Source organism: Crocuta crocuta, unplaced genomic scaffold, assembly GCF_008692635.1.
Source record: "Crocuta crocuta isolate KB4526 unplaced genomic scaffold, BGI_CrCroc_1.0 scaffold191, whole genome shotgun sequence".
In the NCBI taxonomy this organism is placed as follows: Eukaryota; Metazoa; Chordata; class Mammalia; order Carnivora; family Hyaenidae; genus Crocuta; species Crocuta crocuta.
The window spans coordinates 209,114-236,091 of NW_027527878.1; the positions used below are offsets into that span (position 1 = coordinate 209,114).

At 38.1% G+C, this 26,978-nt stretch overlaps 1 long non-coding RNA gene across 1 annotated transcript; it reads right to left on the reverse strand.

Annotated features, from left to right (window-relative positions):
- Positions 1-506: 506 nt before the first annotated feature.
- Positions 507-16,542, reverse strand: LOC144245641 (uncharacterized). The gene is made up of 4 exons (XR_013339366.1): positions 16,489-16,542; positions 15,579-15,687; positions 14,505-14,631; positions 507-879 (listed from the first exon to the last, which is right to left on the reverse strand). It is a non-coding gene; the product is annotated as an uncharacterized LOC144245641 (long non-coding RNA).
- Positions 16,543-26,978: the final 10,436 nt, after the last annotated feature.

Sequence of the window (26,978 nt, forward strand, 5' to 3'; positions counted from 1 at the left end):
CTCTGAAGGAAAAAATATGGATAGATAATTTGGGGGCGTGAGGCTCAGTGTGAGAGAAGGGCAGGCTGGAGGGCAGAGGACATGGAATCTTTTGATATCATATCTCTTAGCAGCCACTGTTGGGAAAGAAATGCAGAAAAGGAGAGGGGAGGGCACCTATGAAGAAGCCACTTTCCCTTTCTAACTTTACCTCAGTAAGGACATATGTATGTAGCCACTCATCTCTCAGCTCAGCCAGATGCATGAGAGGTTCTGTCCAAACAGCTTTGGAAGCAACCCCAATAATCCATCAGTATGACAGCTCAATATTCTCCTGAGGCCGGCTCTGTGGGATGTAGGTTAACTCCAAGTCCACTGGGTTAATTCATGACTCAAAGAAACATTTGAAAATATGGGGCTGAGGAAAGCACATCTGAAATGGGAGTCAGGAGACAAAAGTTCTACTTCCAGTTCTGTTGTTTATTACCAGAGAGACTTCCTTAATATCTGTGAGCATTAGTTTTTTGTTTGTTTGTTTGTTTTTGTTTACTCAAGAAAGGTTGCATTAGATGGTCTCTTGGGTCCCATTTAGGTCTTAATCTATTATTATGAGAGGGCTGAGTCTGAGGCAGGAAGCTGGTTTCTGATTCAAAGTTCTGCTGTCTGCTGTTGTCACGTAACTGCTGCCCAACTCATTTGGTGAGATTCTGTCTCTTCGGAAGAAATCAATGGTTTTGATGAGGTTGGCAACATTGTTTATTTCTGCTATTTGCTGAATATTGGCACACTTTCTGTTTTCACACACTGTAGATTAGTTTCTTTATGTTGCAAAGTCCAAAATTAAAGAGGCTGGGACTTGGAAATGTGGTATGAGTTGTAAACGAATCGCTGAATTCCTACCTGTTTGAATAAAGGTTGAAAATTCTCTTGAAGGATTGTTCAATTTTCTTACAGAATCTCAAGATTTTGTTTAGTCTGTTTTCTTTTAATATTGTAGTTATTAATACTATTAGTGTTCTGATGGATATAGATCATGGGTAAAATTTTTTTTTCAGGAATAATTAATACCTTAGACTCAATCTGTCCTAATTAAAAAGATCTTTAACTCAAAATGTGCTTCATTTCCTGTATTTCCTAATATTTTAAAAGAGATACCTTTGTAATCACCTCTGATCCCTTGTCTTCCTACACCCTCTACATTTTAATGAAAGGCCAATTTTTCTTGGCTGTATCTCTGAAGAGTCTCATTGTTATATGAGCCGTACTGCCCCTGACTCATTACTTCTTGCTTATACCATTGCAATAACCTTCTCTCTATCTTCAATCTTTATCCACATCAATGTACACTTTATCATCAGTAGGATAATTTTTCTAATGCATCATTCTGATCATCTCCCTCCCTTGCTTAAAAAACATTAATGACTTGGTATTACTTATAATATTAAATCCAAACTTTCTAGTGGGACTTTAAATTTTTTTCTTGTCTGGACATGCCTAACATTCATACATTTATGTGATTCATACATTTATGCCATTCCTGTTGTCTTGAATGTTGTCTCCCCATCCCCACTTCTGTTTGGCAAAGTCCAACATCCTTCAAGGTCAAACCTCTAAGTGTCTATCACGAATCCTTACCTGAGCAGTTTACACCTAAATGCTCCTTGGTCCAAGCTCTTATAGTAGATCTTATTGCTTTAATATTATGCTACTTTGTATTACCTTCATTCTTATTTTTTCTTGAGTGTTAAGTGCTCCTAATAATCATTGGATAAACTTCAGCCCTTAAAACTGATGTAGATTTTACATGTATTTGTGTATTTATGGTAAAAGCAGCTGTGTCTTTAATCAGATTTTCAGAAGATTCAACAACTCCAAATGATAGAGAAGTAATACTATATTATAATCTCTTTGATAAAAAATATGAATTTTACCAAGTGAAAATTTAGTGCAATACCTTCAACATAATCAAATAATTTCTCAATAAATAATCATCTGGATAAGAAATGAATGAATATTACATCTAAATAGTTTAATTGAAGAATCTTCTAAATTTGTATTCAGAATCATATATTGGATTATTGTTAAAACTTGCCCATGTTTCTACATATTTAGGATAAAGAGGTTTGATACAGGTGGATACTGTTTTATAAAAAGGGTTTATAGTTGTTTGCTTTTTTGGCTAAGATTTTGTGGGATTTGAACTTAACTAGATATATCTGGTATATTTGGATATTAGAAATCCCTTTGGGTCCTTTGAACTATTCTTATGGCCTCTGAATCAGGTGGTAGTCTACATTAATCTTCAAGGTGAGACCTAGGATCCAAGGCAGATTTAAATCTGTCTGAGTGTCTATGGTGTGGCTTTGGACTGAAACTAGTCTTGGCTCTGTGTCTTCCCCTTGCACTCATGCAATTCCATCATATGAATTTATATTTAGACACACTCTTGTTTCTCACAAGCCAACACATGAGGATGTACTCTTGGCAGATGTGAGTACCCTCACCCTCAGCAGCAGTTTCTCCTGTATCTACTCACCCCCCACTTCCCAGCCTACTCTGCAAGGGAGTTTAGAGGATAACCAGGCCTGAAGAACCAATGTAGAAGCAAGACATGGCTGGCAATTTACCTGTTGGTTGGCCTGCTTTTTCTTGTCTTTGAAATTAGGGAGTGGGAATTATTTGCACATTTATGGAAGGCTTGCCAAGGACAGTAGGGAGTGATTACAGATGAAGGAGAAAGTGCTGGCAGCCTAAGAGGGTTCCACATACTCTGACTTATAGTTTCTTTAAATAGAGGGCTGCCTAGTATACAGTAAGTATAAGTGATAACAGAGACAATACTCTTTTGAAAAATACATTTTCTTTCTTTTATTTAAAGAATATTGCTTAACTTGCAATATTTACTTATAACAAACTAAGCGTTTATAGTTAGAAAGAGGGGTGCCTGGGTGGCTCAGTTAGTTAAGGATCCTACTTTGGCTCAGGTCATGATCTCATGGCTGGTAAGTTCAAGCCCTGCATCAGGCTCTGTGCTGATAGCTCAGAGCGTGGAGCCTGCTTCAGATTCTGTGTCCCTCTCTGCCTCTGCCCCTTCCCTGCTCATACTCTATCTCTCTCTCAAGAATAAATAAACATTAAAAATTTTTTTAAAAAGAAAGCAAATGCATATATTGAAGAGGAGAGCATTTGGGATTTGTAGCTGTTCATACTTTTTCATATACATCTCATTTACTCTTGACAATAATTCTTTGAGGTATACAGGGACACTATTACTATTCCCAATTTTTATAATTTTTAAACATGTTTTTATTTTTATTTTTGAGAGGGAGAGAGACAGCGTGAGCAGGGGAGGGTCAGAGAGAGAGGGAGACACAGAATCTGAAGCAGGCTCCAGGCTCTGAGCTGTTAGCACAGAGTCCAATGTGGGGCTTGAACTCACAGACTGTGAAATCATGACCTGAGGTGCAGTCAGACGCTTAACCCACTGAGCCACCCAGGTGCCATTATTCCCATTTTTAAAAAAAGAAATGTATGCTTAGCAGAATAAATTAGTTAACCAAGAATCAGAAGAAGAAGGGGGGAAATAGTAGGGGAGAGGGAGAGAGGCAAACCATGAGAGACTCTTGAATGCCGAGAACAAACTGAGAACTGATGGGTGTGGGGGGGGAGGGGGGAGATGGGCATGGAGGAGGGCACTTGTGGGGATGAGCACTGGATGTTGTATGGAAACCAACTTGACAATAAACTATTTGTAAAAAAGAAAAATTTCAAAACCCCTAGTCCTATGCTCTTTCTTTCTTTTTTTTTTTTAATTTTTTTTTTTAATTTATTTCTAGGAGAGAGAGAGAGAGACAGCATGAGCAGGGGAGGGTCAGAGAGAGAGGGAGTCACAGACTGAAACAGGCTCCAGGCTCTGAGCTGGCAGTCAGCACAGAGCCCGACACGGGGCTCGAACCCCTGAACCGCTAGATCATGACCTAAGCGAAAGTCGGACGCTTAGCCGACTAAGCCACCCAGGCGCCCCAGTCCTATGCTCTTTCAATTACATCATATAATAACAGTAACTATTCCTAACTCAATTATAGCAATCTGTAACCTGTGGGTAATTTGGGGTGAGGAAAAATTTCTTGTACAGAATAAATGGCACAGGCATTTACTCAGGGATCAGAAATACTTGTGTATCTTCTGAGAATATAAACATAAATATTACTATAAAGTACTCCCATTAAAAAAATAAAAAGATAAATTTCATTTATCTCTACACTAAAAGTTCTTTTTATTCTCAGTGAAGAAGGCAAGCAACAAGATCTTACCCTCTAGAGATATTTGTGTAAAAGACATGGGTATTTTTTAAATATTTTGAGATAATTCTAAAATGCAACCAGTGTTGTGTACTAGTGGTCAAAAGGCAAGGTTGGAAGCAATCAGAGAAAGATTACAAAGGCTGGAACCATGATTGTGGCAGAAGAAAGGGAGAGGCATTTCTAAACTATTTAAAAGGGATGTTGATCAATTGAGAATAAAGAGAGAGAGGTCTATGTTCAGTCTGTAGTTTCAAATCTACTAAGAGAAGTGGCTAATCTTGGCAGTAACCTGGCTTGAAGGGATGGGAGTAGAATAGAAAGACATCGATAGCCTGATTTTAGACATAAGATGGTCATGGAGATATTGTTAACCATACAGGAAAAGACTATTCCCTATTTGAGTGATTTGTTCTAAACCATCTTCTAATTAGATTGACAATTACAAAAATTACAGTTTTTTAAAAAAATAATATTTGATAAACAGATTCTTGCAAATGTTCACATAGGTCCATTCTAAATTAAATAAATTAGCATGTACTATCTTATTATTTCTCCCTCTGATGGATTTAAACTAAGTACAGCTGATGGGAGAGGAAGTATCCTTGAATGGTTCTGGCCTAGAAAATATTATCATAGGGCACCTGTTCACATTTTCACTCTGAAGGGGCTTAGTTTCTTAGACCATAATTATATTGGCCTTCATGTTAGGTTGTGTAGATACTATTTTTACATGTACAATGGTCTCATTATGTGATTCTGTTATTATTTTTATTCTTTTTGGGGGGTACAGGGTTAAATTTTGGCTGGGTGGGACCCTGTGTGTATATTTTGTGGCTACAGACAAAGCAGTATAAGGCGTTTCCTTCTGTTCATTTTCCAGGGTATTTCTGGGAAATCAGACCATGAAGTTTGCCCCAGGAAATTGTTTCTTTGTGGCCAAGACCAGTGTTTACACATTCTCATTGAGGCAATCTTTAATAGGCTGTTTCATTTGCACACAAATTGCCCAAAGAAGGTATTTTTACCCTCTTTTCTAAAACCTTGGCATTATAAGAATGTATTAAAACAGTGGCTCAATTGTGAGAGGTTATCCAGGGCTGAAGTTTTGAGGTTCCTTTTTAAGAGTGCTGTACATTTAAGCATCTAAAATGACTTAATCCTGTAGATTTCTTGTCTTCCCCTCAATGGAGGGATGATCCCTTTTTATCTTTGGAGTAAAAAAATAATAAAATGTTTCAAAACTTCCCAGTGCTTTTTTTTTTTTTTTAATTTCAAGCAATTTATGAGGAAAGTATAGGAAGATATTTAGTTCCATTTTACCAACAAGAAAGCCATGGCTTTGGCCTGGAAAGATTAAAACACTTTCTCAATGCTCCACAGGAAGTCAATTGTCCAGATGAAATTAGGACCTTGGAGAAGGATCTTTGGCTACTTTTATTCCTTTACATAAAGAATTCTAAAACATTAGGGGCGCCTGGGAGGCTCAGTTGGTTAAGTGCCTGACTTTTCACTTCGGCTCAAGTTATGATCTCAAGGTCTTGAGACTGAGCCCCATGTTGTGCCCCATGCAGAGTGTGAGGTCTGCTGAAGATTCTCTCTCTCTCTCTTTCTAACCCTTTGAGCCCCACCCCCCACTTGCATGCATGTGCAGTCTCTCTCTCAAAAAAGAAAATTCTAAAAATTAGATCTTGCAGAAGTTTAACATCAATCTTGAAAAAGTATAATGATATTTGAACAGATTTGGAATGGCTGTGAAAGGTTAGGCAGAAAATAATCAAACCTCTCTTTGTGTATAAAGCAGGAATATGACATTATCCACTCAAGAGAGAAGCCTGGAATGGCCTGGTTAAAATGAATTTCTCTTTGTTTCTTCTTTGTCTAAACTAATTGTTTTATAGTACATCTGCTTTTATCACATTTTTTTCTCTGCACTATTTTATGGCCCTTTTTAACATTTACTTAACTTGAGACCTTTCAAGTATATGGTGACATATCAAAGGATAGGGAGAAGATAAGGATGAGGTGGACATTCACAACTTTTCTCACTGGAGGTTGTTATATGGCAGGAAAGTATAGCATTGGCAGAAGAATGGAGAAGATATTATATTAGACCAACAGTCATCAATATAATGTTGGGAAAACATTTCTCTTCCAAGCTAGATTTGTAATGAGCATTTGCCCTCTCCCCTGAGTTGATGAGAACTATGTGGTCCAGAAAATCTAATTCTGTCCTCTTTGAAGTTATTCTAGATTCCAAATGTACATGTTGGGGAGGATGGATCCTATTAAGAATAACATATTTGGTTATATATTTTTTATCATAATTAAGGATAATTCTGCTGGTATTTTTATTCCCTTTTTTTGTTGTTGTCAAAAAGATTTGCAAGAGTGCAGTGATGACTCAGATGTATTGTTTTATAATTATCTTCCTTCTTTTTCATTGGCATCTGCAGTGAGAAAGCCAGGAGAATGTGAGTTATATGTGAAGCTCTTTATCTGGGATCTGAGAATAGGGTATGTTATTTACATCTCTAACCAATATTTCTGGGTTTCCTGACAGAAATTAATTTTCCCTAATATTTTTTCTTTATCATTGAGTAAAATGAAAGATTAACAGGCTGTCTTCCTCCTATATTGACATAATTAGACATCACAGTAGGATATTGGAGAAAAATGATTGCCATCCCAGTGACCATATGTTTTTTTTTTTAAAGTTTATTTATTTATTTATTTTGAGAGACAGAGTGAGAGAGTAAGGGAGGGACACAGAGAGAGGGAAAGAGGAAATCCTAGGCAGGCTCCATAATGTCAGCACAGAGCCCAAGGCAGAACCTGATACTGTGAACCATGAGACCTTGACCTGAGTTGAAACCAAGAGTCAGACACTTAACCAACTAAACCACCTAGGTGCCCTGATCATATGTTACTTAAAGAATTCTCACCCAGTGCTGCATTGTGAGAAGGGCATGTGGTTGGTTCACTGATGGTCCAGTGATTTTGATTCATTCTCGGGTCCCCTTCTTTTCTTAATTCTTTCTTTATTACCCTTGCAATAGTTCATCAACTATTAATTGATCACATAACATGATCTAGACATCTAAAATATTTGAGCACACAGCCCAAAACACATATTTTATTTTCATTATAAAATACTATATATATAATTGTCTGTATTTTATAATATAGACAGAGATTAAAGAAGGAAAAGATAAATCTAAATAGAAATAGAAATTCTAACAACTTCTTCTGTACATAAAGCACACAAACACAATGGGGTCCAAGGAATAGTTCTTGGTATCCAAATTCCAAAAAGATCCTGGGTTATGTGCATACTGTGACTAACAAAAATGTTACCCATTGTAGGCCCCCAAACTTATGTAATTTTCACTGAGACTCATGGCAGTTTTACATATACATTTATAAGGGGAGACTCTTAAATACTACTACTGTTCTATATCTAAGGGGCTAAAGTACTTTCAGGAAAGACTGTTTAATCTTCTTGTGTTTGAAAAACATAAAATGAGGTGATGACTGGCAAATGAGAGCAAGCCTGTTTAATATTAAGATTATGACGTAAATTGACAAAAGCTCAAGCATTCCAAGTCCAAGTTGCTAGGCACCTTCTTCTTGCTCCCATCTGAGTATAATGATGTATTGTCAGCTTTAGCTGAGGTACAAAAGGGTTATTAGACCTTGGAGTCCATCTGTTCCCTGTGCAAAGGAAACAATTGAACTAATACTGCCTTCTCTTTTCCTTGGTTTCTTGCCACCTTAATTATAGTTCATCTGGGCTATGTGTGTACTTGCTGCCTTGAGTAGAACATTTTCCAGAACTCTAAGAAAGCAGAGTGAAAGCTCAGGTAAGGGAATTGAAGCAGTTTGCAGTTAAGGCTTGGGGGAGGGTGTTCTCTGATGAGTCATTCAAGCAATCAAAGCAACAGCACATGGTATCCACAATTCATGTCACCTCAATACTCACTATTGCCAGACTATTTTCACAGAGTTTTCAATTCAACATTGGTCTTGGTTATTTTTAAATGTTTTGTGTGGACGTGTATGTATATTTTTGTTGAGACTGGTACATCAGGAGTTATTTCCTTTTAAATGGTAGGGATGAGAGATGAGCCATCCTACCTTCCATTTTTATTTAGTTGTAATATTTTACATCAGTAGTCATCTCCCAATTTCCTTCTGGGTTATACCTGGAAGATATATTTATGTACAGGGTGACATGGGTATACCAGGCAATCAGGTCTGTGGCTTGGATAAAATAGATTCTGGTGATGCGAATCTCCTGTGAGTTAGTATAACTCTAACTCGTTTTGTAACATCAGTTTGAGACCAGTTACGTTACTGTACCACAAATAAAAATTGCTGCTCTAAGAGTAAAATTCTATGGGGTACCTGGGTGGCTTAGTCGGTTAAGCGTCCGACTTTCGATTAGGTCATGATCTCACGGTTTGCGGGTCCGAGCCCCGCATCGGGCTCTGTGCTGACTGCCAGCTCAGAGCCTGGAGCCTGTTTCGGTCTGTGACTCCCTCTCTCTCTGACCCTCCCCTGCTCACGCTGCCTCTCTCTCTCTCCTAAGAAATAAATAAAACATTAAAAAAAAAAAACTTTAAGAGTAAAATTCTGGAAATTCAAGGAAGATTTTGCAAGTCTTTCTTTCTCTCTTTATTTATAAATGTCTTCACTGTGTCCAGACTAGTGCTCACTTTGGCAGCACATACACTGTGTCCAGAGTGGCTTTTCCTTACTCTGTGCAACTAGGATTATTAAGAAGGGTTTGGGGGGCGCCTGGGTGGCTTAGTCGGTTAAGCGTCCGACTTTCGCTTGGGTCATGATCTCGCGGTTCGTGGGTTCGAGCCCCGCGTCGGGCTCTGTGCTGACAGCCAGCTCAGAGCCTGGAGCCTGTTTCAGAGTCTGTGATTCCCTCTCTCTCTGACCCTCCCCTGCTCATGCTGTCTCTATCTCTCTCCTAGAAATAAATAAAACATTTAAAAAAATTTAAAAAAAAAAAAAAGAAGGGTTTGGGCAACCTTTTCCTTAAAACACAACTTCTTGTTGCATTAGCTCCATCCTCCCCAACCCACTGTCCACAGTATCAAAAATACTGTTTGGGACTGATTTTGTGTTGTGTGAGCTCTAAGAAATTTTGATTCCTTTAAAAAGGCATGTAGTTGAAAAATGTGACCAAGTTATTTGCAATGAATGTAGATAATAATATCTTCACTCCGCTCATTGTTGGTAGGTCTGACTGAACATTATTTTATGTCTAAAATTTTTTGTTAGTAAATTTATTGCTTAAGATGCATTTTTTTCTAAAGAAAATTTAAAAAATTGAACTTGAAATTGAAATCTGTCAATAACAATTGGATTGCTTATAATAGCCAACAGTATATGAAGGCTCTGATCTGCATTTGGTTTATAACAGTGCTGTTTTATGCGCCAGAGGATTAAAATGATGCAGTGGGAGTAAATTAGTAGTTTACCACACTGTCAGCTCATAAGAATCACTTGGGCCTCATCTTAGGGTGATTTGGATTGGAAAAAGAGGGAGGCAAGAAGTTTGTCCCTGATTAGTCCAGGTGACTTTGAGAATCAAACAGACATGTAAACCTCTGGAGGGATGGTAAATATTTTCTCGTTTTAGTTCTAAAATTCATGACTATTCTCTATTTTTTTATTTCAAAATCATAAATATTTGGAGCTAGAAAGCATCTTAGAGAACACTTGGCCTGAACTTGTCATTAAAAATAAAATATTTTTACTCATTCCCCCACCAGCCTCCCCTCTGGTAACCATTAGTTTGTTCTCAATAATTAAGAGTCTGTTTTTTGGCTTCTCTATTTTGTTCTCTTGCTTGTTTGTTTTGTTGTTAAACTCCACATATGAGTGACATGATACGGTATTTGTCTTTGACTTACTTCACATAGCATGGTACTCTCTACCTCCATTCATGTTATTGCAAATGGTAAGATTTCATTCTTTTTTATGGCTGAGTAATATTCCAGTGTGTATGTGTGGGCCTGTGTACCACACCTGCTTTTTCCATTCATCTATCAATGGATACTTGGGTTGCTTCCATAATTTGGCTATTGTAAATAATGCTGCTATAAGCATAGGGGTGCATTTATCCCTTTGACCTAGCATTTTTGTATTTTTTGGGTAAATACCCAGGAGTATGATTATTGGATTGTAGAGGAGTTCTTTTTAAAAAATTTTCAGGAATCTCCATATTGTTTTCTGCAGTGGCTACACCAGTTTGCATTCCCACAAACAGTGCAAGAGGGTTCCTTTTTCTCCATATCCTTGCCAACACCTGTTGTTTCCTCTGTTGTTAATGTTAGTCATTCTGACAGGTGTGAGGTAATAGCTCATTGTAGTTTTGATTTGCATTACCCTGTTGGGGGAAATAGGTGATGGGGATTAAGGAGTGCATTTGTCTTTTTTATTTTTTGAAGGCTCTACACCCAATGTGGGCTTAAACTCATAATCCTGAACCAAGAGTTGTATGCTCTACTGACTGAGCCACACATGCACCCCAGGAGTGCACTTGTTGCAATGAGCACTGGGTGAGTTACGGAGTTGTTGAGTCACTGTATCAAACACCTGAAACTAATGTAACACTGTATGTTAACTATACTAAACAAAATAACAACTGCAAAAAGGAAAAGTAGTGGTCAAAAGCAAAAGCTTAAAAATAAAAATTTTCCAAATTTTTTCTTTTTTAGAGAGAGAGAGAGAGAGAGCATGAAAGCAGGGAAGAAGGGCAGAGGGAGAGAGAGAGAATCTCAAGCAGCCTCCACACAGTGTGGAGCCTGACAGAAGACTTGATTCCATGATGATGAGATCATGACCTGACCCGATATCAAGAGTAGGATGCTTAACCCAACTAAACCACGCAGATACTCAAAACTTTCCAACTTTAAAATAAAATTTTGCTAGATAAAGGACCTGAATGTAATACAGGAAACCATCAAAACCCTAGAGGAGAAAGCAGGATACAACCTCCTTGACCTCAACTGCAGCAATTTCTTACTTGACACATCCCCAAAGGCAAGGGAATCAAGAGCAAAAATGAACTATTGGGACCTCATGAAGATAAAAAGCTCTGCCCAGCAAAGAAAACAGTCAATAAAATAGGTAATTGACAGAATGGGAAAAGATAGTTGCAAATGACATTAGATAAAGGACTAGTATCCAAAATCTATAAGGAACTCACCAAACACCACACCTGAAAAACAGTCTAGTGAAGAAATGGGCAGAAGACATGAACAGACACTTCTCCAAAAAGGACATCCAGATGGCCAACAGACACTTGAAGCGATGCTCAGCATACCTCCTCATCAGGGAAATACAAATCAAAAACCACACTGAGATACCACCTCACGCTGGTCAGAGTGGCTAAAATGAACAAGTCAGAAGACTCCAGATGCTGGTGAGGATGTGGAGAAATGGGCACCCTCCTACCCTATTAGTGTGAATGTAAACGTGTGCAGCCCCTCTGGAAAACAGTGTGGAGGTTCATCAAAAAATTAACAATAGAACTACTCCAAAACCCAGCAATAGCACTGCTAAGAATTACGCAAGGGTTACAGGACTGATAATGCATAGGGGCACATGGACTCCAATGTTCATAGCAGCACTCTCAACAATAGCCAAAACGTGGAAAGAGCCTAAGTGTCCATCAACTGATGAATGGATCAAGAAGATGTGGTTCATCTATACAATGGAATACTACATGGCAATGAGAAAGAATGAAATCTGGCATGTGTAGCAACATGGATGGAACTGGAGGGTGTTATGCTGAGCGAAATATGTGAGGCAGAGAAGGACAGATACCATATGTTTGCATGTACAGGTAGATTAGGAGGAACTTAATGGAGGACCATGGGGGAGAAGAAGGGGGGAAAATTTGGGGCGAGGGAGGGAGGCAAACCATGAGAGACTCTTGGACGCTGAGAACAAATTGAGGGCTGATGGGAGGTAGGGGAGAGGAGAAGGGGGGAGATGGGCATGGAGGAGGGCACTTACTGGGATGAGCACTGGGTGTTATATGGAAACCAACTTGACAATAAACTATTTAAGAAAAAAATAAAATTTTGCAAAAGTAAAAAAAGAAATGAACTTTAATTTCTTAAAAATATAAAATATTTTTAGAAATAATTATAGAAAATTTGGAAAATGGATATAAAAAAGAAAATAATCATTACCTTCATTCTCAACATTTACTGTCTACACATTACTATAATTTTTAAATTTGAGTATCTTTGACAATTTACATTAGTGTCAGATGTCAACATAGTGTTATGCTATGCTCACAACATAATTATTATTTATACATTGGTGATTTTCCTTCCTTTTTCTTAAATATACATTTTTTAAAAAATGGGAACACACTATACATATATGAATGTATGTATGTATGTCTCTAACCTGCTATTTTCACTTAATATATTTGGGAACATTTTCATTAGCTCTTTATGATATCAGAGTTTGGGGCACCTGGGTGGCGCAGTCTGTTGGGTGTCCAACTTTGGCTCAGGTCATGAACCTGTGGTCTGTGAATTTGAGCCTCGCATTGGGCTCTGTGCTGACAGCTCAGAGCCTGGAGCCTGCCTCAGATTCTGTGTCTCCCTCTCTCTCTCTGTCCCTCCCCTGCTCACAATCTCTCTCTCTCTCAAACTTAAATAAACATAAAAAAAAACAACACACAGAGTCAAAGGCTTGTCTTTAACATAATTATATCAATGAATGTTCTATTTCTGGTCAGGTAGGTTATTTTCCATTATTTTTCCTATTGCAAATGATGTTGAGATTAACACCCTGATTGAAAATTCTTTGTATACATCCCTGACAATTTGCTTAGGATAATTTCTCAGAGGATGAAGTCCTAGAAGTATAATGTAAGAGTACAGCATAGACTCTGAACCATACAGCCTGGGTTTTATCCAACTATTGATTTTGTAAACTTGGGCAAATTTTAGTGTCTTGGTTGCCTGATATGTAAAATGGGGTTAATTATTAGTACAACCTTATAGAATTTCTGTGAGGACTGAATGAGAAAATATACTTAGAGCACTTCATACCGTGTACGGGACTGAATATGAGTTCAATATTGTCCATTATTGTGGTAATAAAGTGATGTACATTTGGAAGGTTCTGGTTTTTGAGAGTTATTGCCACTGTACTTACAAAATTGTTAGAGTTATTCCATTTTTTCCTCCTCCAGAAAGGCTGTAGAATCAGTGTTTCCACTATAAATGTTTAGAGTCCACTTCCCTGCATCCTAATCCTTTTTTCATTTACAGAGGAAGAAAAGTGAGGTTCCAGTGGAATCAAATTCCTTAGCACTGGTCTCATTGTCAGGCATGGACAGATTTGGGACTGTATTATAGTTCCACAGCCCCACATACCTGTCCTTATCAAAAGTCTGAATTAAGAATTTTACATTTATTACATTACAGTATCTTGCTTTGTAGGATTGATTGGAATTAAGCCTTTCTTTCCCTCCAGATACAATGTAACTGTGGGAGACCTGGACAAGGAAAGGAGCCATTCTCCAGTGTGCTGTGTGACTAATTGATTATAACTTATACTTTCCCCAACCGGAAGTAGAAACTGGTATTTTTGTTTTTAAAAATTTTTTTTGGAAATTGTTATTTTTAAATATATGTGGAAAAAAACCTCCTTGAAAATGTATAAGACTCAAACTTTTTGTTCTCCGAGGTTGAAATAAAAGTTGGTCTTATCAATGGGTCACTAGAGGGCACTGTGACCCTTCAAGTTTTCAAATTGTACCGTTTGGAAAAGAAATTCTGCACTGTTTTTGATTTTAGTGAAGATTTTTGCTGGCATCCAAAAGAGTGAAATCAAATATGAGGAGTGTGAGAGGTACACAGAAACTGATACAAGACTGTGTATGAGCTGATCAGGAGGTTACCTTTTTGGTTACAGGAAAGTCCAAGTTTTAGGAGCTTTTAAAATATGAAAATGGTATGTTTTCATCTACCTTCCTTTTAGTAAACGACAGTTTTCTGGTTTTGAGACTTCTCATTGTTTTTCCCCTCTGGAAATATTTTATGTTACAGTTGTAGCTGTGAGTGTTAACTTGAGTCACCACATGGCATAAACCAGTATTTATGAAATAAGAATTTATATAGTAGTGATTTTAAAGCATGTTAGCCATTATGTAACAATTTCCCCCCATAAACTGACCTGGGCCTTTAGTAGGTACTTTAGAATTTATCTGAAATAACTTCAATGGCATCCTTGTTTTTACTTCTTTAAATCCTGTGCTGAAAAGAAAGTTCTTCCACTTGATTTTTCCACTCAATTGCAAAGCCTAGGATTAAATTAACAAAATTGGTTAGCAGCATCGCTTTGTCCTTCAAAGTAACCTTTTTGTAGGACTTTCTACTGAGTAGTGCATCAAGTAGCATCTTTGTTAACAATTTGAACTATGGTTTCCATTCACACAACATAAAAACCCAAGAACATTTAAAATAAACGGTTGTTGCCGGTTTTAGTTTGATAAAGTTGCAAATGATTTACCAAATTTTTTCTATTGTATGTTTGTCATCGTGTAGTAGGTTGTTTAGAAAAAAAAATCTACATATCATTAAGTTTGAGTTTGTTCTGGCCTTATTAAAGGGACGTGGTTTAAATAAAGAATGGTTTTATACAGTCTTCAACAATCAGATGCTGGGTTCTTTCTTTTTTACAATAAATAAATGAATACATACAATAAAAAAAAAGACTCCTAGTAGTATATTTAAAATATAAGATATTTCAAAGTATATTTAAAAAATAAAAAGGAAACCTCTTTCTGTTACTGCTCCTATCTGGAATATAACAGATCAAAAGTTTTCTATTCAAACTGATTTCCTTATGTTTGCTAACCAAATTCACCTTCCAAAACAGTTCACCTGCCCCATCCCCTCCATGTTCCCCTCATCTCACTTCAGAATTTATGTTGGCAAGATTCTTTAATTCTTTCTCTTCCTCCCTTTCTCTTTCCTTCTCTCAATAATCAGTCTAACAGGCTGCAGGACTCTATCTATCTCCAATTATATATGTATATATATATATTTATTTTCTCATTTCTAGAGTGACCTTTTCTCTTAAAAATGTTTATTTTGAGAGTCTGTGCTGACAGTGATAGCAGTCACCAATTGTGAAACCATTACAGGGCAGAAATCAAGAGTCTGATACTCCACTGAGCCACCCAGCTGCCCTAGAAGGACATTTTCTAAAAATAGACAAACCATGTCTTATAGCATGTTACCTTACCTTGGGTTCAAATCAAATTTCTGTGTATGGTTTGTTTCCTTCACTGTCAAGCAGAACATTTTTAACAGTGGTGACAAGTCTTCCTTCCCAGTATCAGTATTACAGTTTCCTTTATGGAAAGTGAGATCAACAGTGAGTGTGTGTTGTGCTTTCTTTTGTTGCCTAGATTAGGAGAGCAGAAGAAACTGGCAGTGAAATTAGTGGCCAGTTTAGCTTTTTATAGGAAATATACGGATTTGGGGCTCACTACTTTATCACTTCTTTCCCTGTTGCGGCACTCTGATCAAATCTGTTTCTGCTTCCTTTCCGCAGCATGGTAATCACAGCTAACGTTATTGAATACCAGTATTTCGGGTAGGCTCAACCCTTCATACGCATTATAGGGTGCATCCAGGTCTCCTCAGGCTCTTAGACTAAGCAGGATTGGTTGGCAACCTGTTCTTTCGCAGTTCAAAATGGAACATATGTCCAGAGAGGTTATCTTGCTGGAAGTAACTGAGAATTATCTGGCTGTCTGTGACCCTCAGAATGACCCTAGGACTCTCATAATTACACTTCAAAAACATGTTGGGGAAGAGATTATAGAAGTAGAAAATATGTGATGAAGACTCGTGTACACATGAAACTCTTTTGTTTTTTCAAACCCCCTGAAATTAATGTTTCCCTGCAGCCATTTCACTACTACCGTTGTTGAGTAAGGGAGAATTGCTGCCTTGGGAAGAGGAAGATGGATGGAAGGGAAGTCTAAGTCAGGGCAAGGAAACACAAAATCCGGCGGGGGCTGAGGAAGCGAATGGTCAGAGAGGCGTGTCGGAGTTTAGTCCACCGTGGGAGGGGGTGATAAAAAGCGGGGGAAGCGTGACTCTCACTCCCAGGAAATCTGAGGGTAGACCTGAGAAGCAGTAAGTACCTCATTACGCCTCAAAGGCAGTGACTGCCGCGCACGCTGCGCGTCTCCAGGCGCAGGCACCAGGAGAGCACTGCGCAGGCCCGAGCCTCGCCGGCGCCTCCGCCTCCAGAGAGAAGGCTGGGGTCTGCGCAGGCCCGTGGAGGAGGTAGTGCTGCGCGGCTGAGGTGCGCAGTGCACCGGCCTGGTCTGGGAGCGGCCATCTCCACTCCAGGCAAGCCCAGACTGGGTAGAAGATGTCTTGGTGGTCAGCCATCGCACCTTGGGGACCCAGGTGGGGTTCAGATGCCCGGTGAGCCCGGATTGCCCTCGTGGCTTCTGGAGGACAGAGACCGAGGCCTGGAGATAGCGGGCGAGATGCCGGTTGCTGAGCTTTGCAGCCTCTATTTTGGAGAGCAGGGGCTAAGAGAAGCCTTTAACAATCTGCCATTATTCCAAAGAGGACAAGACTACCTGGACGTTACTATTCTGCCATGGAATTGTGTTTTACAGTCGGAGGAAGAGGACTAACTTTGATCGACAGGTTTACTTTCTAACTCCACTCAGTGGGAACTTGAGTGCCACGTTGTATCCATTAAATGGAAAAAGAAGCCACATTTTCACTAAAGGCGAGTGTAGCATGTACTTTTTCAATCTTACAAAGGACACTTTGTGTTAAAAAAGATAGAAAAGTAGAAAGAAAAAGTAAAAAAAGAAAACTTAATCTAAGGAAGAAACCCTCAATATTTGGCATATATTCTTCAAGAAAGTACACAATTGTATCACAAAATTGGTGTCATACTGTATATACAATTCCCTGCCCCAATCTTTATACTTAGTACTTTATTTTGAGTGTTTTCCCAATTCTTCAGATATTTAACGGCTATAACTTGTCTGCACTCTTCACCTTCCTCTTCCCTTTTTTCAAATGTTTCTCCTGGCCCCCTTTACTGCCACAACTGTCTCCTTTATACCTCTCCTGGGGGCATCAGGCTTCCTCTTTTCCAGTCATGCCTGTATTTTGATGAGCTTTTTAAATAATGCAGCCACCTTTAAGTACTCAGAGACTTTGTTGCCCTTTACGTACTCTGCTTCACTTATGAATTAGTGCCTCATACATAAATTGAATTGGAATTAGGAAACATTGGGCAGACTGACCCCTAGTTCCATATATTGGGAATATATTTGAGAACTAATATGAGGAATCTTACCAGAAAAAAATATCCATAATCATCACAAACTATTCTGTAATCTTCTAGCCAGGTCAAATTAATTCTTGATAGGGAGGTTAGCTTAGTTGGGATTAAGAAATTTCATGTCTATGGGGCCCCTGGGTGGCTCAGTTAGTTAAATGTCCTAATTCAGCTCAGGTTATGATCTCCCCGGTTGTGGGTTCCAGCCGCACTTTGGACTCTGTGCTGACCACTCAGAGCCTGGAGCCTGCTTCGGATTCTGTGCCTTCCTCTCTCTCTCTCTGCCCCTCCTCTGTTTGCACTCTGTCTCTCTAAAATAAACATTAAAAAAAAAAATGAATATGGGGCACCTGGCTCATATTGGTTAAGTGTCCAACTTTGGCTCACCTTTGGTGAATTTTAGCTCCCTCATTTGGGCTTTCTGCTCTTAGTGCAGAGACTGCTTGGGATCCTCTGTCTCTCTTTCCCTCTCTCCCTTCCTCTCCCCCATGGGCACTTGGACGTGCTCTTGCTTACAAATAAGTAAACATTACAAAAAAATCATGAGTATAGAAAATGCTCCCACAACTGTAGGAACATACTCTTTTGAAAATTGCTTTTTCACACCTGTATACAGAAGGCATTTCCCTTTATGTGTGGGAAGTTTAATATTACTATGTATTTGGAAACTGTGGGTCTGTTTTCTCTCCTTCACTTATGACACCTGCAACTTTATTCTCTTCAGCTATGACTGGAATACATATCTGTAGTTGGTATTTACTAATCTTGGGATTTTTTTTTTTTTTAAACCAAGGTAACTTTAGTTTGTACCTTGACAATGTGAAGAAATGGGTCTAGAATGAATGAATAGGACTAGCCACGTTTAGTAGTAATGTAAGAAGAGCTTCCAGTTTAGTTGTTTTTGTGTTTTAAAATATAGAGATACATGGTTTTAGGTTTCATTTTATTATTTAAATAACCAAAGAGTTTATAAAAAGTTTTTGAAATTACTTTATGAAGAATGAAGCAGGCACTGAAAAGGGAAACATGTCTTCCCCTTACCACTCATCTCAGAGTTCACCCTTCCCATAACATACCCAGCAGAATCCAAATTTGTCAATTTCTCTGAAATTAAAGGGAAATAATTTTGGGGTTGAGATTTTGAACCATGATTACTTGCTGGGCATACATGAAAATAGAACTTTAGAAATAGCTAGAAGAAATGGTTTATTTTAGAAACATTTTAAGCTGAGGCATACTAATATATATATTATGTTACAATTATATTAGGCATATTATATAATAAAGCATATGTTGTATTATTGCCTTTTTACTTCCCTGGCAAAGGTAGAGGTGCTATGGTGGTTTCTATTAGGTTCAATAAAATAGGTAAAATTATTCTCAGACTGAGGCTTTGCATATTACAGATTACGTTATAGAGGTCATCTATTAGAGCCAAATTACCAGGCTTAGCTCAAGGAAAGAAAATTATTTTCTAGTAATTAGGAATTTAGAACCATGGTACTAAGGAGACCACTGGATAAAAGGAACTGGAAGAGAATTCAGTTTAGGCTGAGAAGAATCTTAGGATAAACTGCCTCTGGCTCTGCCAGTTTAAGCTTTATGTAGTAGGGGAAAAGTATATGTGTTTTACCTGAATTCAGTACTACACATGATTACCTAAAGAACAGATAAAATGCTACATCTGTCAGATGGAATAAAGGTGTGCTTTGTCTCGTGGGCCCTCCCATATACAAAGGTGTGATTTTCACTTTATGATGCTAGCTGGGTTATGAGAAGAAATTGGAAGAAAAAGAGGCAGCTTTATAAATAATATTGATATAGGGTTAAATGGAAAAACCCCTACAATATATTGTAAATATAAATAAACCATATGTAGAGAAAACTCCACAAAAATTTATATCATAATAATGTGAGAAGGGAAGTTAAGATTAAAAAGGAAAGTTAAGGTTAATAGTAACTTTCACCCTGAGGCCAACACAATCCCTTCTATACCATTGGGTTTCTGTTACATGCATTTTAAGAGAGATGTTTGGATCTGGGTTACATAATCCATTGTTCTTTGCTCCGGAACATTATGTTGCATCTTTGGAGATTTCCCGTCAGCTTCTCCATAAAAAGAACTGTTCTTAAAAATTCTACTGCTTGGAGCCATGCTTCAGCTAGTGCAATTTTTCTACATTACCTTGCTGATAAGCAGAGCCTACATTGAATATAAGTTTATTGCAAATTGAGAAGAAAAGAAAATAATAAGGCTTATTCAGTCTTGTATAAGTTTTGTGTGAGGAAAAATGATGCAAATTATTATCATTTTTTAGGTGCTCACTCTCACTTTCTCTCTCTCTCACTTTGTGGGAGATCGTTACCCCATCAGCATACTGACAGTTTGATTGACCAACGGCTAGTCAATATACAGTATTTTCTCTTTATTTATGCTGTTAAGATTGAAAAATAAATTAAGGGAAAGAAATCATATTTGTGGAATATGGCATTAAAATTTTTTTAAATGTTTATTTTTGAGAGAGAGAGAGACAGAGTGTGAGCGGGGGATGGGCAGAGAGATAGGGAGACAAAGCACTCAGAGCAGGCTCCAGTCTCTGCTCTGTTAGCACAAAGCCTGACATGGAGCTTCAACTCACAAACCATGAGATCGTTTCCTGAGCTCAAGTCGGACGCATAACCGACTGAGCCATCCAAGTACACCAGTCTACTTAAATCTTTTTTACTTGACAACAATTATGAGTAACTTTCTTCTCCACTCAACAACCATTTCTCCATTTCTCTGACACCAACTGGTTGTACTACAAGTCAATTCAGTAGTGACACTACCAAAGTTAGCACAGACCCCACAGGTCAGTTTCATAAGACTGCCCCACTTCAAATGACAGTCACAAGTCCCAGGTTGCCCCCTGTAATAATTACCATGCAGCTATATATTTGGGGTTCCCACAACTCCCTCCTCAAGTTAGATAATTTACGAAATGGCTCATTGAACTCTTACTCATTTACTATAAAAATGAATAGGGCAAAATATGAGGGGGGCTCATGGAGCTTGCATATCACCCTCCAAGCACCTTGATATGTTCACTAACCAAGAAGCTTTCTGAACCTTATCATTTCGGAGTTTTTATGGAGGTTTCATTGATTGATTAAATCATTGCCTCTTGGTGATGAACTCAATCTCCAGCCCTTCTCCACTCCCTAGAGGTTAAGGAGTGGGGCTGAAAATTCCAGGGCTCTAACCTTTCCCTGGTCTCTATGGTGATTGGCACCCATCCTGAAGCTATCTAGCAGCCCACCAAGAGTGGCCTCAGTTGAAGAAAAGATGCTCCTATTACCCAGGAAATTCCAAGGGACATAGGAGCTCTGTGTCAGGAACCAGGGATAAAGAACAAATATTAGAACAGAAGATGCTCTTATCATCCCTATCATGCAGGAAATTACAGAGATTTTAGGAGCTCTGTTTAAGGAACTGTGGGCAAAGACCAAATATATGTTTGCTTTTTTAATCACATTCTCCCTTTTCTAACTTTTGATCATAGTAGAAATATTGTCCTTCCTTCCTCACCTATCACATGTGTTAATTTAAGTATCTGGCATATCCCCATAAAGTTTCTTCATTAAGAAATATTTTCCTGAAACTTCCGATAAAAGGAGTGGAAAAGAGAAACTTCCTCATAAAGATTATGTTGTTTTTTTCCCTTATAATCTTGGCATATACTGTTTTATGAAGGGTATGATAATGTCCACAAAAGTCTTGTGATTTGATATAAATATCGTAAGTTACAAATGATGGTTATAAAAAGAACTGGCCTAACTATAATAGGCATTTAACATACTTCATTAACTCATTGAATTCCCATAACAATTTTGTGAGTTAGGAAGTATGATTTTTATTTTAAAGTCAAGAAGAAATTTGAGTTGAGAATTCTGTAAATTATATAAGGTCACCTAGATAGTGGGGAGGAGAGGCAGGTCTGAACTAAGGTCATATGTACTAAAAAGACCACAAGCTAATTTTCCTTTATTATTATTTTTAAATTAATTTTTTAAATGTTTGTTCATTTTTGTGAGACAGAGTGCCAGCAGAGGTGGGGCAGAGACATAGGGAGACACAGAATCTGAAGCAGACTCCAGGCTCTGAGCTGTCAGCACAGAATCTTATGCAGGGCTTGAACTCACAAACCATGAAATCATGATGTGAGCAGAAGTTGGACACTTAGCCAACTGAGTCACCCAGGTGCCCCTGGTTTTCCTTTATTAACATCACTGATATAAATCTCCCTTTTCTCTATTCTCACTGCTCCAAATGTAGTTCAGTCTGTCATCAACTTGGACTAGGCTACTTTAACTGATTTCTCTTACATTGGTTCATATATCTCCATTCTAAGATCTAATAATGTTACTTGTCAATTAAAACCCCTTCTATAGCTTCTCATTTACTACATGATATGGTACAAACTTCTCTCCCAATACTCATTTCATTCTCTTTACTACCTCCTTCTCTTAGGTTCTTTGCTAACAGAACACAAGGTTTTGTTTGTAGTGTGGTAGCTATGTGCATACTCCAGTGGCTGGTCACAAACTTGGTCTAAGCCAGTGTTTCTTGATGGGGGTATTTTGGTGTTCAAAACAGTACAAATCTCCATTGGAAGAGATTGTTTTCTACATTTCAGTGTTTTTGGCATCTCTGGCCTAGAGGCATGAGATACCAGTCATGCCATTGGCTTCTCTCCATCACTGTGATGATCAAAATGTCTTCACACATATTAAAACATTCCCTTGGGGTTGAGGGAGAACCGTGGGTCTAAGCTAATCATGGTATTTCTGTCCCCTACTCTCAGATTCCCTCCTAGCTAATTGTAGCCATGTGATTCTCTTAGGGGTCCTGAGGACCAAGGGATGTCATCTACAGGGTTTTCAGGGAAAGCTTTTTGTTTTCTTAATTGAAAGGACAGATGGAACTATTGATGCCCCTCTTTTCTTCCTGCCCTGAATGAGGGCCTAGAGCAAAGCTGTAGAATCCATTTTGTAACAAGCCAGTATGCCAGCAGTAGTGGAGTAGAAAAATCTAAGGGACTTAATCTTAGCACACTGGCCTCTTTATCTCTTGTAGTTTAAGTTTTTAATCATGCACATTATGAAATGCTCACTATAATGTTACTGTCACCATACAAAGTTACTACAATATTATTGACTGTATTCCCTTGCTGTACCTTTCATCCCCATGACTCATTCATTCCACAACTGGAAGTTTGCATCTCTTAATCCCTTTTGCCCATCTTGCCTATCTCCCCACCCCCATCCCTTCTGGTAACTACTTAAAAAAATTTTTTTTAATTTTTTTTTAAAATGTTTTATTTATTTCTAGGAGAGAGAGAGAGGAGACAGTGTGAGCAGGGGAGGGTCAGAGAGAGAGGGAGTCACAGACTGAAACAGGCTCCAGGCTTTGAGCTGGCAGTCAGCACAGAGCCCGATGCGGGGCTCGAACCCAGGAACCGTGAGATCATGACCTAAGCGAAAGTCGGACGCTTAACTGACTAAGCCACCCAGGTGCCCCAGTGTTGTTTTTTTTTTTAATTTATTTTTCAGAAAGAGATAGAGACAGCATGAGCAGGGGAGTATCAGAGAGAGAGACACACACACACACACACACACACACACACACACACAGAATACAAAGACAGGCTCCAGGCTCTGAGCTGGCTGTCAGCACAGAACCCGATGCGGGGCTCGATCCCATGAACCATGAGATCGTGGCCTGAGCTGAATGAAGTTGGATGCTTAACTGACTGAGTCACCCAGGTGCCCCATATGGCAACTACTTAAATAGATTTTGAGGGGAAGAATTGTTTTACTTTGAGTTATGAACTCTGTGATACTTGTTATCTAGTACAGTGTGTGTCAGTCTAGAACAAATTAAAACATTGGATATAATTCTTGTTTGAGGATAACATTCCTTTAGAATCATATTACTGGCTCATTGTGTCCTTCTTTCAGTTGTGACATCATTTTAAGGGACTATAATGTTCATGTCTGTAGTTGAACATGTCACTGTTTCAGCAACTTGGCTCCAGACAACTTCACTTCCATTCTGTTTCTTCACCCTCTTCTATGGCTACACCCTGACTTTCATACTTTCATAACCTAATACTTCTTCCTAAGAAATAATCAGTCATCCTTCCTATTCTTGCATTAGTCCTATTTCACTAGCCTTTCTTTCTTCCTTCCTTCCTTCTCTTCTTTCCTTCCTTCCTTCCTTTCTTTTCTTTTTTCTTTTCTTTTCTTTCTTTCTTTCTTTCTTTCTTTCTTTCTTTCTTTCTTTCTTTCTTTCTTTCTTTCTTTCTTTCTTTCCTTCTTTCTTTCTTTTCTTTCTTTCTTTTCTTTCTCTTTCTTTCTTTCTTTCTTTCTTTCTTTCTTTCTTTCTTTCTTTCTTTCTTTCTTTCTTTTCTTTCTTTTCTTTCTTTCTGCATATAGGGACCTTTAGTCCTTGACTCATCAGCATTCTCTGTTGGTCACTTCCTATTCTTCTGTTTCCTATCTTTCTGTTTAATTTCTATGGTTCATCATTTTAACCACTCTAGTGGTTCCCTAAATGTCCTTATATTTTACATATCTTGGCAATCTTTTTATGTTATTTCTTTAGTCCTACCAAGAAGTTCTTAAAATCTTGTCCACTCTCCTTTGACTCCAGCTATTTATGCCCTTCCTCAACCATTCCTTTCTTAACAGATAAACATATATTCTGCCACAAAGACAACTATACTGTACCCTTCTTTTATTCATTTCCTCCTGTTATAATTCAGAAAGGATCCTTTTTTTTGTTTAAGTATAATCTCTCCACATGAGTTCTGGATCTCATACCCTGCCATTTTCTCAGGAACCTTGCTGTATAAATTATTTCCTTTCTCTTGATATATTGTATTAGAATTTAAATATGGCATAAGTTGCTCCCATTTTCTAAATATACTTATATATCTCTCATCCGTTTCTGGATCCTTTTGCTGTCTTTCCACTACCTTTCAGTCACATATTTGGAAAGAGTTGCCCATGCTTTTTGCTTCCACTCTAACCTCCTATTGCTTCCTCAACTAGTTCTATTTCTTCACTCCACTGGTTCCTTAGCTTGGCTGAAACTCCTCTCTCTAAAGTCACTAGTAACTTTGTGAAAGCCAAGAGACATGCCTCAATCCTTATGTTATTTGGCCTCTTTCTTGTATTTGACATTTTTGATCCTGACACACTTTATTCCTTTGACCTCCATGATATTTTAGGCAAAAGTTTCCCTTACTTTTCTGGGTGTTCTTTCCTATTCACATGTGCAGGATTCTTTCCCTGAGGAGTTGCTCCTACAGCCTTCTCTTATCATTCTATAATCCTTTTACTAGATAATCTATTCCCATGACTTAAAATACAGACCAGATGATGATGATTCCCAAGTGGTTGATTCCTTCTCAACAATCAGTTTTTAACTCCAAACCAATATATCCAATTGCCTATTAGATGTTTTCACTAGGTTATCATATAGGTATTTCAAAACAACATATCATTGCTTCCCACAAGCTTGCTTATCCTTTGTTGTTTCCAATCCATTAAATGGTATCATCTCGTTATTCAAAGGAGAAACTTGAAAATCACCTTTGACTTCTCTCTCTCCCTTGTTTCATATCTAAACATGATTGGATCCTGTTTGTTTCACATTCTAAATATTTCTCTGATCTGCCAACTTTTCTCTATCCCTGTTGCTATTTTACAAGTTGAAGTTGACATTTAGCTGTCATCTGGATAAATGCAAGAGCTTTATATTTCGTCTCCATGCCTTAATCTTTCTTTTTTAAAATCTATTCAAATGCATGTATTATTATTCACCTGGCTAAAATCCCTCAGGAACTTCTAGTTGCTCTTCTGGCCTAAACTTTTAGGATGGTTTATAAGGTTCCACTTCTTTATACTCATCACTAACCATTTAACCCTTTTTATTCTAAAGCACTAGACATTAAAATTCTTTCCATTCATTTTTCACTGTTACATTCTCTTTCATGATTTGGCAATGCTCTTTTCTTCCTATTTTAATTTGTTTAATTCTTACCCATTTTCTAGATTTCATCTTAGATATCACTTCCTTTAGAAAGTCTTTATGGGGGCACCTGGGTGGCCTACTTTGGCTCCAGTCATCTCACCACTCGTGGGTTTGAGCCTTGTATCAGGCTCTGTGTTGATAGAGCAGAACCTGGAACTGCTTTGGATTCTGTGTCTCCCTCTCTCTCTGCCCCTCCCATGCTCATGCTCTGTCTCTCTCTGTTTCCCAATAATAAATAAATGGTAAAAAAAAAAATTTTAAAAAATCTTTATGTTCCCATATCCCCATCTCAAGTCTGGGTAGGTCTTAGGGCACCCCGCATCTATGATGTCATGGCATTTATAACAGTGTATTGTATTTACTTGTTTATTTTTCTGTATCACAGATTAGACTGTGAGCTCTGTAGGAGTAGTGAGTAGGTCAACATGGCACTCTAGGGTCTGGCACATGACATGGTAATAAGTAGACACTTAACATATAACAGAATGAGTAAGTAAATGAGTGGGCAACTTTTAACGGATTAAATGTATAGAATGAGTGAAAGATTGGAAGCAAAACAAAAAACAAAAAAACACAACAAACCAAACAAACAACACTAACAAAAGGGTTTGAGATCAGAACTTACTGATATTGCCAATATTGGGGAAAGGAATCCAAAAAGCAGAGCCGTTTTGGAAATGAGATAGCTGAAACATTTATGTGGGACTATCTGGTGAGCAGCTGAATATGTAGGACTGGTTTCAAGAGAGGGAAATGAGCTGGAGACACTGATTGGAGGTCATCAGACTGTGAGTGTGAGAGAGCCCAGGAAGAGGGTGAATGGTGGGAAGAGAAGAGAGCAACTAGACAGATTACTTAGGAACACTGGCATTTATGAGGTGAGCAGAACAATAAGGAACCCACAAAGGTATCTGAGGGAAAGCTGACAGATTATGAGAAAGCACCCTATTTGGTGTCATGGAAGCAAATGGAGGAGAGAGTTTCAAGAAGAGATAAATGACAGTATCAGGTTAATTACTTTTTTGTCATTCAACAAATTTGAGTTTCTACAAGGGGATGTAATGTCGGGAAATATTTCTCTACCTTCACTACAGGTTTCTTAAATGCAGGGATATTTTCTTATTTGCACTTTTAATTCCAGGATTTATCCCAGTATCTGATACCCCGTGGAATTCTATAATCAGGTGTTAATTGAATATAATGCATTTGCTCTGGTTAAGTGATGGACTTAAAATGTACGG